The 12,184-nt window shown below is 45.2% G+C and overlaps 1 long non-coding RNA gene across 1 annotated transcript in view; it reads right to left on the bottom strand.

Annotated features, from left to right (window-relative positions):
• LOC138512922 (uncharacterized) overlaps positions 1-11,262 on the bottom strand; it is a 306,467-nt gene extending 295,205 nt beyond the window's left edge. The window contains exon 1 of the long non-coding RNA XR_011281616.1: positions 11,161-11,262. This is a non-coding gene — a long non-coding RNA (uncharacterized lncRNA). The remainder of the gene's footprint in view (positions 1-11,160) is intronic.
• Between the last annotated feature and the right edge of the window lie 922 nt (positions 11,263-12,184).

Here is a 12,184-nt window from a genome sequence, read left to right as displayed (position 1 = left end):
ATGTTGACCTTTGTATCCAAGACCAGTAAGGACCCCCAAAAGGGAATAGACAGATCATGGAAGAGCTGTCAAGAGAAAGTACTGGATTCAGCAGGGCCACTAGCTAAGATCATGGATCTACCAGAGAGGGCTAAAGATACGGGAGAAGAAGTAGACCCCAACGCCCTGGCAGTCTGGGCTCAGAGAGCAGTCTCTGACGGCAACTGCGCAATTGCCTCAGAAAGGAGGAGAGGTTTATTTCTGAAAATAGATCCCAAGCTTAGCAATCTTGCCTCATACGAAGCAGGGGAAGCAGCCCAAGGCTTTCTGTTTGGCAAAACCTTTGGGAAGAAATGGGCCGTTTCGTCTGTACCTATACCTCATTGGAGAAAGCACAAGATTCGATCCTGAAGATCTTCCCTAATAGAGTTTTTGCCGGGACCAGTCACCACAGGGGCCGCACGGCTGGTCGAAGTCAAGGAGGAAGAAGGCCCAAGAATACCAGAGCTCAATACTGGGAGAACAGGCAGCAGGATTCCTTCTTCCCGGCCAGGGGACGTTTCCCCAGAGGAAGCAGAGGGAGAGGATCTGGCAGAGGTCAAGGATTTACACAAGGTGAGAAAGATTCAGTACCCTCCAGTGGGGGTAGAGGACTGGTATGTTTTGGCAAAAGTGGCACACGCTTTTCAACGATGCGTGGATATTGCAAACCGTGCAGGGTCTGCATCTAGAGTTTATAGAGCCACCCGTACAAGCGCGCAGGCCACTCCAACAGCGTCTAGCACGCGCAGAGCAGAGCTGTTTAGACCACGAACTGTTGCAGCTCATCTTGAAAGACGCCATAGAGAGATGCCCAGGGACACCCAGTTTTCTGACAATAGGTTCCTAGTGCACAGGAAAGAAAAGGTCCGACCAGTGATGAACGTGAAGGAACTAAACAGCTGGGTAGTCTACCGCCATTTCAAGATGGAAGGCATTCACCAGCTCCGAGACTCCCTCAGAGAAGGAGACTGGCTGACGAGACTAGACCTGAGAGACGCTTACCTGACAGTCCCAGTTCTAGAAGAGTACAGGACATTCCTGGCCTTTCATTGCTGAGGGCAGTATTGGCAATTCAAGACGATGCCCTTCGGTCTTGCATCAGCTCCCTGGGCATTTACCAAGCTGATGAAACCAGTAGCAGCAGCAATCCAGGAGAAAGGCATAAGGCTGATCATATACCTAGACGACCTGCTATTGTTAGCCGAAGACCAGGAGATGCTGGTATACCAGAGAGAGTGGGTACAGAATCTACTCTTGTCGCTGGGATTGCTAGTAAATGTGGAGAAATCAGACACCACCCCAGCACAGAGTTTGGACTTCCTAGGGTTCATTCTAGACACCAGGAAAGCCACACTAGAGCTTCCAGCGCGAAAAATGCGAGACATCAAAAGAGAAATCCGAGGATGTCTGCAGAAATTAGTAGTGTCTCTCAGAGTACTTGCAAGGATCGTAGGGCTTCTAGCGGCCTCTATTCAAGCCATATTCCCAGGGCCTTTACATTATCGTGCACTGCAGAGGCTGAAGATCAGACACCTGCAGCAGGGATTGAGATATCATCAATTAGTACATTTGGATCAAGAATCTGTGACAGAACTGGAATGGTGGTTGAAGAATATGGACGCCTGGAATGGGCGAGCCATTTTCGGAGACCGACCAGACCTAATCATAGAGTCAGATGCCAGTCGCCTAGGCTGGGGAGCCCGATGTGGGGACCTACAAACAAGAGGGAGATGGACTAAGGAGGAACTTCGCCTTCACATAAACTGTCTGGAGCTGTTAGCAGGGTCCTTCGTGATCAAAGCTTTCACAAAGGGAAGAATGAAATAATGCGTATTGCTGAAGATGGACAACATTTAAGCTGTCCGCTACATAAATCACCTAGGTGGCACAAAATCCAAGATGCTAGCCGAGCTGGCAAAGGATTTCTGGCATTTTTGCCTCCAATAAGAGACGTCAGTGACGGCAAAGTACCTGCCCGGAGCACTGAACTTAGTAGCGGACTGGAACTCGCGCTACCTCACATACTCCAGCGATTAGAAGCTTTGGACACTGAATCAGAAGTGGGATCCATTGCACATAGACCTCTTTGCATCTCGTCTCAACACTCAAACAGTTGATTATTTAATCTGGAGGCTAGATCCAGAGGAATGGACGCCTTCCTGCAGGAATGGACAGGCGGACCACACTACGCGTTTCCCCCCTTCATGATGCTGAACAGAGTTCTAGCAAAGTGTCGGAAGGAGAGAGCAGAACTACTGTTAATCGCACCAGTGTGGAAGTCACAAGTATGGTTCCCGACTCTCATTGAGCTAGCGGTGGACCTGCCGAGATTTCTACCAGAAGGAGAGCAACTGCTCACGGACCCAATTGGTCAGGTCATCCTCTTGAGAGTGAGAGGGACACTCCTGCTCATCGCGTGCAGGATATCAGGAGATGCTGGGCACTGCCAGGCATTTTGACACAGGCTGCAGAGCTTATCGCGGAATCCTGGGCCCCCTCCACTTGGAGGAGCTATGAGGGGGCTTGGGCCAAATGGAGTGGCTGGTGCAAAGGGAGAGGTGTTCATCCCATTTTAGCCCCTGCATTAGTGATCCTGAACTTCCTAGCGCAGTAATTGCAAGACGGCAGAGCGTTCTGCATGATAGGTGTGTACAGATCAGCAATCTCAGCGGGACATTTGCCGATCGAAGGCTTACCAGCGAGCGAACACCCAGCAGTGGTGAGGCTTATTCGGGGAGCCAGATTTAAGTTTCCCCCAGAACCTCGTCATAATACAGTATGGGATGTGACGGCAGTCCTTCGACTTTTAGAAGACTGGCTTTTGAACAAATATCTATCCCTTAAGCAGCTGTCAGGTAAACTAGCACTGCTACTATGCCTTGTGTCTTGTAAGCGCGTATCAGACGTCAAAGCTCTCGAGATAAATAGGAGATCTTTTGGTCCAGAAGGAGTTACCTTCTCAAAAGTCAGAAGGACTAAGACAGGAACCTTTTCAGTATACTACCGTACTTCCCGAGCAAAAACAAGTGGTGTGTTGCGAACTGTATCAAAGAGTACGAGCTCAGGACAGCTAAGCATAGAGCAGCAGGTACCACGCAATTGCTCATAGCTCGTAGGAAGCTGTATCTACTGCCACCGTTGCTAGATGGGTCAAAGAAATTATACAGGCAGCGAATATTGACTTGGGGAAGTACGCAGTGTACTCAGTGCGGGGAGCAATGGCATCCAAAGCCTTTACGTCAGGGGTATCATTGAGAGAGATTATGCTAGCAGCCGATTGGGCTAGTGACCGTACCTTTAAGGAGTTTTACTTAAAACAAACCGAATGTTTAGCAGCTACTGTATTGGGAAGCTTTGAACAAGCATAATGCTCGCCTCCAGTCTTGCCATAGAATGTAGATTACCCCTGCTAACTGCGCAGGGAGTATTAATTCTATTAAAGACTAGGAGGCGAGCATTACATTCCCACCCATTCATGTATTGATTTATGATGTTTTAATAGACTGGTTGTATTGATTAATGATAATATTTTCACAGGTTGGTTGCAATACATGGACGCCACCCTGATTATTTTTGCTTTATATTATTCCTAGGGAAAGAGCAAAAGAGCAATTGAGAGAACAAGACTAGCAACAGTAGTCAGTTGAAGTCGAGGAGGATCGACGCTCCATTTTGAAGTGGTTAAAGTCTTCGCTCTGTTGGCAGGACATAGTGTGGAGTTCTCAAGTGATAGTTCAGAGCATGTAAAAGAGAGGAGGAGCTCAGGGACAGGATGTGGTCATAGCTGAGCATTGAGGGAGATGGACTACAGAGACTATGGGGATTGTAGTTCGGAGAAAAGGAAAAAGTCATGTTGGACGTTTTACAGTATTTTGTTTTTGGTTTGTTGAAACTGCTGAGTAATAATAAAAGAAGTTGAAGCATAATGCTTGCCTCCTTTAATAGAATTAATACTCCCTGCGCAGTTAGCAGGGGTAATCTACATTGGCTTTACGTCAGAACCATTCACTGCAAGCTTAGGGTTTTCCAACAACCTGTAGGCCCTACTAGGAGAAGAAAAGGCCAGCTGGCGATAGATGAGCTCTTACCCGCCCGTTCCCAAAATGGAGCAGATCCTGAAAAGGGCACCTGAATTCACGCATCATATGAGCGGGAATTCAAATGCACTTTTTCAAGTCCATTGGGAAAAACACTCAGATCAGGAGGTGTTTCTGAATATTTCGAAGCTCACCCTGTATTCACAGTATCAGGTAATAATGTTGCCATGAAAAAAGCTGTCAGGTTGGTGACTTTTTAAAAGAAAATGCTTTAATGATGCACCCTCCAGGCTATCAAACAGTTTCCCCAAATATTCTAGGACTGGAGGTAAAAATATATAATTATATCCCTCCTAGAATATTTGGCAAAAGAATTTTGGTAGCCAGGAAAATGTATCCAGAAATTGACGACTTTTTCACGGCGACATTATTACATGGATCCGTATTCAGAAATGGGATGCCGTTTAAAAAGCGCAGCACACAAAGGGCTTCCTATGCACCTGCTTTCATGCGGTATGAACTGCTGCTGCCCAGACTGAATTTCTAGCTCTAAACATTTTTTTTCTCTGCTGAGCATTTCACAAAGCTGGCCCTTTAAATGGACCATCATGGTGAATGGTCCCATTGCCCACGCTAGTGCTGGGAGCCTCTTCTGACAACAATGTGTGCAAGGCAACTGGCCAGCATGTTACTTGCGCTGCCGCGCAAAGCTTGCCTTTGGGAATGAGGTGGCCGACGACTTCTTGAAGTACAGTATGTAAATCAAGCACATCCCCGTTTTTAAACACTTTCAGGCAAATATGTCTGCTGTAAAGTGACAGAGAGCAAGGCTGAGTGGGACAATGGTCGGAGCCGGAATCCCTGCAGCCAATTGAATTTCATGGGTTTGGGTGGGAAGTGTGGGAGACTTCCTGCCAATCAGGACTCAATTGGAGGAGTGTAAGAAGTGGAAAATTGCTGGAAGGCACTATGGGCCTCATTATGAGTTTGGCGGTATCTCTGCAGTAAATCCACTGAGATAACACCAAACGGATCTACCGTTACCACCAATTGGTCCGGCACAATTATCATTGGATGGCAAGTAGATGAATGTTGGTGTTAGTCCTCGTTTATGGAGTCACTCCAGGGGGACTTCAGTGGAATTACCGCCTGTGGTAATTCCACCGAAATAGCAATTTTTGGCAGTAAGGTGGCAGAATTACCTCCAGCATTTTGCTGGAGGTTTTCCTCTACTTTATCTCCAAACCCATAGTTCGGTGGTGCGGTAATGCAGTGGTAAGAATGACTTTTGGCCACAGTGCGAAGCTATGCCCTATGGCCCTACGTCCTTATCTGCTGCAGGATGCTATTGTGTAGAGTGAACGGTACAAAGGAAAAACAGTCCGAAAATGTAGGCAGTGTAATCATGTATGGTTGTCTATGGTCATCCTAAACTGTGAACAATTGGGCGAGATCAGAGACAATTCAACAAATAAGGGGCCCGATTCATAGAAAATTTTCCTGTGGGATTGCGCCATTATAAAACACTTCCATGAATCAGGCCCCAAGGTGTCTATTTGTCAAAAGCTTTTTTAAGCAACGTTTTTAGCAAAGGTTTCCATCTTAAAAAGCAGGTAACTTTGTAAGGCTCCAAGATGGGTTCTAAGGTGTTCCAGATGTGAGGGGTGCACTCCCTAAATGAATTGGCTCCCATTATGTTTGCTTCGGTCTTTGCTCAGTAGATAGGGCAAGTATTAAACATTTGCGTTTGACATGGGGCAAGCATGTATAGAGTACGTTTGAATCCTGTTATGGTTGACTCAGTCATTCATCCTTCCAAGTTCAGAAAATTGCATACCATTAGATTGGGTAATATGACAGACACCTATTTCTGTAGTGCTTAGAAGCGGGGGAGTTCTGGCATTAACTATTCATTTTAAAAAAAGCAAATTATTACTGTTTTTAGAAAGCCGCAACATAAAAATGCTGTAGTGAGAGATCTCTTACTATAATACATTTGAGCGCAAACTATGGGCATGATTTACAAACATGTTTTCAATGGGACTTTCCCATGTTAAAACATCTGTGTAAATCAGACACTATATTGACATAGTAACACACACATACTAGTACCTCCTAACTTTTCCATATTTTTGACTTATGTCCCTCCGAAAGGCATTCAACCTACAGCGCGTTGGGACCATACCCATGGTAAAAGGCGCTATACAAATATGAAATGATATAAAATAAGCACATCACAGACAGAATCATAAAATACACGTATAATAATTCAATTTTTGTTCATCCAGAAATGGGTATGCCATGTCTGTCGAATTTACTCAAAGTGAATCCACTGCAGGCGTGGCTCTGCGCAAAATACAACCCAAATGGAACACTGTCAAGGGTTATCCTATCAGTCCTTGCAACAAGAGATGTTGGCTGAATGCTTTTTTTAAAAAAAGAAATAAGAAGCTTTACATCGGAAATGCTGTCATGAAAATAAATTTTCTATGTAAAAAATATGCCAATACATAATAAAAAAAAAGACAATGAGCTAACTTCTGAGTTTAGAGAATGCCAGGATGGTGCAATGATGACAGATAAATGATATGTACCTATTGCTCCTTCCCATATGGCACAAACGGCAGCTCACGTAGACTACAGCATGACACGTCGTAGATCTAGGGGCCAAATCTCTCTCCTCTGCAGGTGCCTCCCTCTGGAATGGCCTCCCTGCCCCTCTCAAACTTGAGCCGGACCACCTGACGTTCTGGAAGCAGCTTAAGACCATCCTCTTCCCCCCTGCTTTCTCTCTCGCTCTCCCCTGCTGACCAACCTCTACGCTGCGGTGACTGGCTGCCAGGCTTTCCACAAGGTGCCTCCCTCTGGAACGGCCTCCCTGCCCCTCTAAAACTTGAGCCAGACCACCTGAAGTTCCAGAAGCATCTCAAGAACTTCCTCTTCGCCTCTGCTTTCTCTCTCTCTCTCTCCCCTGCTGACCAACCTGTATGCTGCGCTGCCTGGCTACCTGGCTACCCGCAGAGTAACATGGGTACGAGGCCCCCCCTTGACCAGTATCCCCTGCACTGCCTCCAGGCCTACAGTGCACTTAGGGGCTATTTCTGGAACCCTGCAGTCCCCTGCCCCCTTGCACTTACCCAGAGTCGTGTTGCCCTGGTTGCACTTACTCTGTGCATTGCTGCTCTGATTGCACTTCCCCCTTCCATCCGCATGGCACTTCCCCTCTCCCTCCCCCTTGCACTTGCACGATCTGAATGACACAAGGCCTAGTAAGATCGTTTGTTCTGTCGTCCCTAGAAATACTTGTGCAGAGGCGTGCTATAAATGACTTATCATATCATGTCCGTGCAACACTATGCATATCTTCTTTTTTTTGTTCCCTTCATAATAATGCAAGAGCAAAACTCAAACTCGGCTACGGAAGCAACATGGTTTCACGCTTCTTTGCTTCTTCTACGGTTCTCAATGCCAGTGGTCGGTTGTAAGGGACTTTAGGAACATAGACCAGTGCTGGCCAATGGGCTGGCTAACATCAGATCCGAGATCCAGCATCAGATCTCTAGCCGGATCTAGGGGTCAGGGACGTCATTTAGGGATCGCTAGAGGTCGCAAGTGCGACCTCTGTGGCCTCCCTTGCGACTTCTAAAAAAAAAAAAGAAAAGATTCTTTTTTTTTTGGTAATGCAAGCTCCTGGGCTGTGGCCAGGACCATGTGGCTCTTTACTTCTGGAGTGGCTGGCTTTGTTGTTCAGGCTCCTTAAAAAAGGAAGAAAAATAAGAACATGAGTGCCACAAGTTTAACACTTTCAGCAATGACCCTAAATAAGAAAGAATAGGAATACCAAATAATGGAATGCTATACAATAACTGCTAGACTCATTAAAGGTTTATTTCTGGCACACGTCAGGGGTTGAGTCACTGATTTAGTCTGTTCTTAAACAACTGAACTCAGCCTTTCATCCTTCTGAGGTCGATATACGAGTACCAACACAGGTTGGGCGATATTGGGTGTATATTTTTTCTATATAAAGCGCTGAAGCGTAAGTGCTATATAATAACACATCATTATCATTTGGTCATGGACGACTGCTTGCATTCACAGTAATTTGGTAATGTGGGCCTATACACACTGATCTTAACGATACATATGGTGATCCATTCTTGTATCAAGTGTACATCACATTATAGAGATATCGTAACCATATTTTTCGTAGCTATGTGATGACACTTCCTGTTTTGTCAATGGGTGAAAGGTCGCGTTCCATCGCTTCCAGCGATATCACTTTGGGGCGGGGTCAGTGATGTCATTAGGGGGTCAAGGGTCGTGTGATGTCACTTCCGCTACCCCTGGCATTTTGTTGAAATGACATCCCTGCTCGGGATCCAGCTTGCCTCTGCCTAGGCCAACAACCCACACAAAGCCCTGTCAGAGATTTTTCGGTTCGCCCCCGTCCCTTGGGGAGGGGCCAGGGTGCACCGAAAAAAACTTTTCTCAATGCCCCTCGGTTCACTAATTGACTGGCAATTAGTGAACAGAGGGACAGGGAGGAAAATGTTGTGCCTACAAGAATTATGCAGCGCCGGGCCACACACAGTACAAAAACAGCAGGGGGCTCAATTCACAGGAACAAACACACACATGTCAACTGGGTCCCCTGATGTTCCTGTATTGTGTGTGGCCGGACGCGTCGCTCGTCACCTATAGCAAATAATGGACGCTTTGCCTCCAGCCCAGACCACCCACATTAAAACATAAGTATCGGTCTGATACTAAAGTTTGCATGACAGTGAGGTGTAGGCAAAGTGCCCTTTGATGCTCACCTGCAGCTCTGGGACCTGCACCAGCTGCCTCATTGTTCGGGGGTTGGGGGGTCAGAGGGGGTGCAGTGCTCCAACTGGTACTATCTGTGGAGGGCCAGAAGGGCTGGGAAGTCACATGCCAGTCTTGTTACTCATTTATCAAAACACAATTGAGCAAGGTTCTGGAACCCAAAGAGGACAACACTAGATCCTGACTGTCAATATACAAATAAATTATAGTATTGACTGCTACTTGGATCAAGATTTAATGCATCAGAAGCATATGTTATACATACAAACGGGGAAACATGGGACACTCAATCAAATACATAAAACGTACATAAAATGATACCTGTATGTTCGTCCCAAACAGGTTTTTGGGATAGAATTAACAACAATTACATTCTCTAAAGCCCTTTGGTAGGAACAACATGAGCGACAAAAGTGCAATTGTGATACATGGTGTGGAGTTCACTGAACTGAACTGTGCAATGGTGCAATATTGAGACAAGAAAGTCAACACAACTGTGCTTCAGCCTCGAAGCTATACTTGTGTAGCTGTCATTTGGTCGGCCTTCATCAGGACGGCAAAATTGGGCACATGAGGGATCTTATGTAATCTGTCAGAAAAATGGACAGAAGTGGAGGTCAGCAGAGTGTTGGTTTCAAGGTCAGTATAATTACTATAACGGCAATAAATGCTATGCTTTTATGTCTCTCACAGGAGACTGCGCAATCACAGGTCTTACCATAATGAGTTGCGAAAGGGCAACAATCTGAGGGTCCAAATCATCAGAAATAAGAAACGAAATTTCCAGTGCGGGTCAAATCTGTAGATAATGACCAAAAAACTGTCTATGAGGAACGAATTACATTTGTACTCTATGCGTAACAAGTCGATACAGATGGGGGAGCAGGAGGGGGTGCAGTGCTCCCACTGGTACTATCTATGGAGGGCCAGAAGGCCTAGGAATTCACATAGAGATCCGGGTATTTTTATTTTAATAATTTGCTAAACGACAACAAAGGATTGTAGGTCAGAAATACTTTGTTATATGTCATAAAAAAGACTGTCCTCTAGGTGAAACTATTTTTACATTTATTCAGTTTCCGTCGAGGGCAGATTTTCTTCTAAAAACCCACAATGCATTCATTTTAGTTGTAGCATTTTTACCATGGTGGCCGTGGTGTATGGCGGGTGAGTATGGTTAATACATAATGGACCTGGGGTCCTCCTGTCAATTTCTTTTTTTCAAATTTTGTTTTTGTCTTTATGTTGTATAGGAATTTTAGGTCCCTGTGTTTTGAATACACGGTAAGAGAATCCTTGATCGTTCCTTTTTTCCTTATTTTAGTGGAAGGATCAAACTGTAGTTTGGCTTTTTTATTCAATTTAGCTGCACAGGTACAGTTTTGTGCTACAACAAAAAATAATGATTGTGGGTTTTTCGAAGAAAATCTGCCCTCGACGGAAACCCAATAAAAGTAAAAATTGTTTCAGCTAGAGGACAGTCTTTTTTATGACATATAACAAAGTATTTCTGACCAAAAATCCTTTGTTGTCTTTTAGCAAATTATTAAAATAAAAATACCCGGATCTCATTGTGGGACTGCCATATCCAAGGGACGATTTGGGTACTAGACCTGCCTTTAGGTCCAGTACGTGGATACCTAGGAATTCACATGCCAGTCTTGCTATTCAGAAAAGCCAGCAGTGCTGGGAAATTAGGTCACTTGTGCCAGTGAGTTAAGTGTTAAGTCTGGTGTTTATGAAAGGCGAGCAGTGCTGAAGGAGGGTTAAAATTAAATGCTTAATCACAAATAAATCTGTCTGTTCTGCTAACAGCAGTCATTAGGAAATTAAACTGTGGGTTCATGGGTGCCAACTTTAAATACTCCAGCCCTGAATATACAAAAGCGACGGTCCCCAACCATGCCCTAGTCAAACACATTTTATAGCACTTTTTTTATATAAGGAATTGTAAAAAGTAATAGGATTAGCAACCAGGTTTTAATATATAACCTCTCAGCAACAGTCACTCAACCTGCTGAGCTACCCTGTTAGTCTTCTGTTTATGGATCACTTAATGTAATACAAAATCACTGCATTACCAACAGTATTTTGGGTGCACTAATGCCATGGAAGTGATTTAAAAGTGGAATTGATGTACAGTGTGGAGTTAGGAAAGAAGCAGCATGACCAATATCGCACCATTTTGAAACTATTACTTTGAACATTTCCTCACGCTCCAGGAACACGGCCCCCCAAAAAAATGTTTTGTTCGCAACCTCATATTATCGACCTGTTAAGTTTTCTTGAAAAAACGCTGAAGTCCCAAATGTTGCCGGCAGATTCTTAGCCACTGTCACTCGGCCTCTGCAAACGCCACTGGCGCTCATTAGCAGCCGTAACCAGGGGCTTGACGTGACTGACGTCGTTCTTCAACCAGTCACGTCAGTGTCGTGTCATGTGACAGACAGACGAGGACGCAAGCGTGTGTTTACGTAGTGGCGCCGAATGACTGGCTCCTGTCAGGGCTCGTTGACAGAAGTGCGGATGAACGCGCGCGCCATCTTTTCATCCATGCCTCAGTGTCATTGTCTTGCCTTCTCATGCTCAGACAGCAAACTGCCACAGAATATACTGTCTAAACATTTTTAAATAGTTAAGCTTATTTTTTGGGCAAATAATATTATTTAAAGCATTGTTTTTTTCAGAAATAAATTGTAGACATTGGTGTACATGATCAAATGCTTGTTACTGGGAGATGGCAGCAAAGTGAAAGAGGTGATGACTGGAAGGTTTAAAATTAATTTTAATTTTAACCTCTGCATCCCTCTGGGCAAGCATCCAGACTATTGCTCTTCAGCGTGCTGTGCCATTAAAGCATAGCTCTCAACTCACGCTTTTGGCGGATGTCACCCGCCTTGTAAAGAGCTGGCTCACCCGCTAAGCCTCCTGCATACTCATTCGTTTCAATGGGCTCTCACCCGGCAAAAACAAAATCGGGCGTTTTCACCCGCCTTTGCAACAGAAATGGTTGAGAGCTGTGCATTAAAGGAAGGGGAAAGACCATATGCCAATCAGGCTTAGTTCACCCCAAAAGGGGCAGTCCAGCCTGAACTGCTTGGTCACATCCCTTCTGCACGATGCCACGCCTCATTGGGTGCCATCATTAAAGAATAACTTGGGTTTCTAGACCCAGCAGATGTGGGACCCATGCAAGGGCATACCCGTCCAACTTGGGGTGGGTGACCGAAGCAAAAAAATTAAAAACAGCATAGAGTAACAATAAAATAATACAGCCTCACATGTGCAAATGGTGT

Source organism: Ambystoma mexicanum, chromosome 12 (genome assembly GCF_040938575.1).
Source record: "Ambystoma mexicanum isolate Mex_15411 chromosome 12, UKY_AmexF1_1, whole genome shotgun sequence".
Taxonomy (NCBI): domain Eukaryota; kingdom Metazoa; phylum Chordata; class Amphibia; order Caudata; family Ambystomatidae; genus Ambystoma; species Ambystoma mexicanum.
Note: the sequence above shows the minus strand (reverse complement) of the source record. Positions and strands in the feature narration are given on the sequence as shown.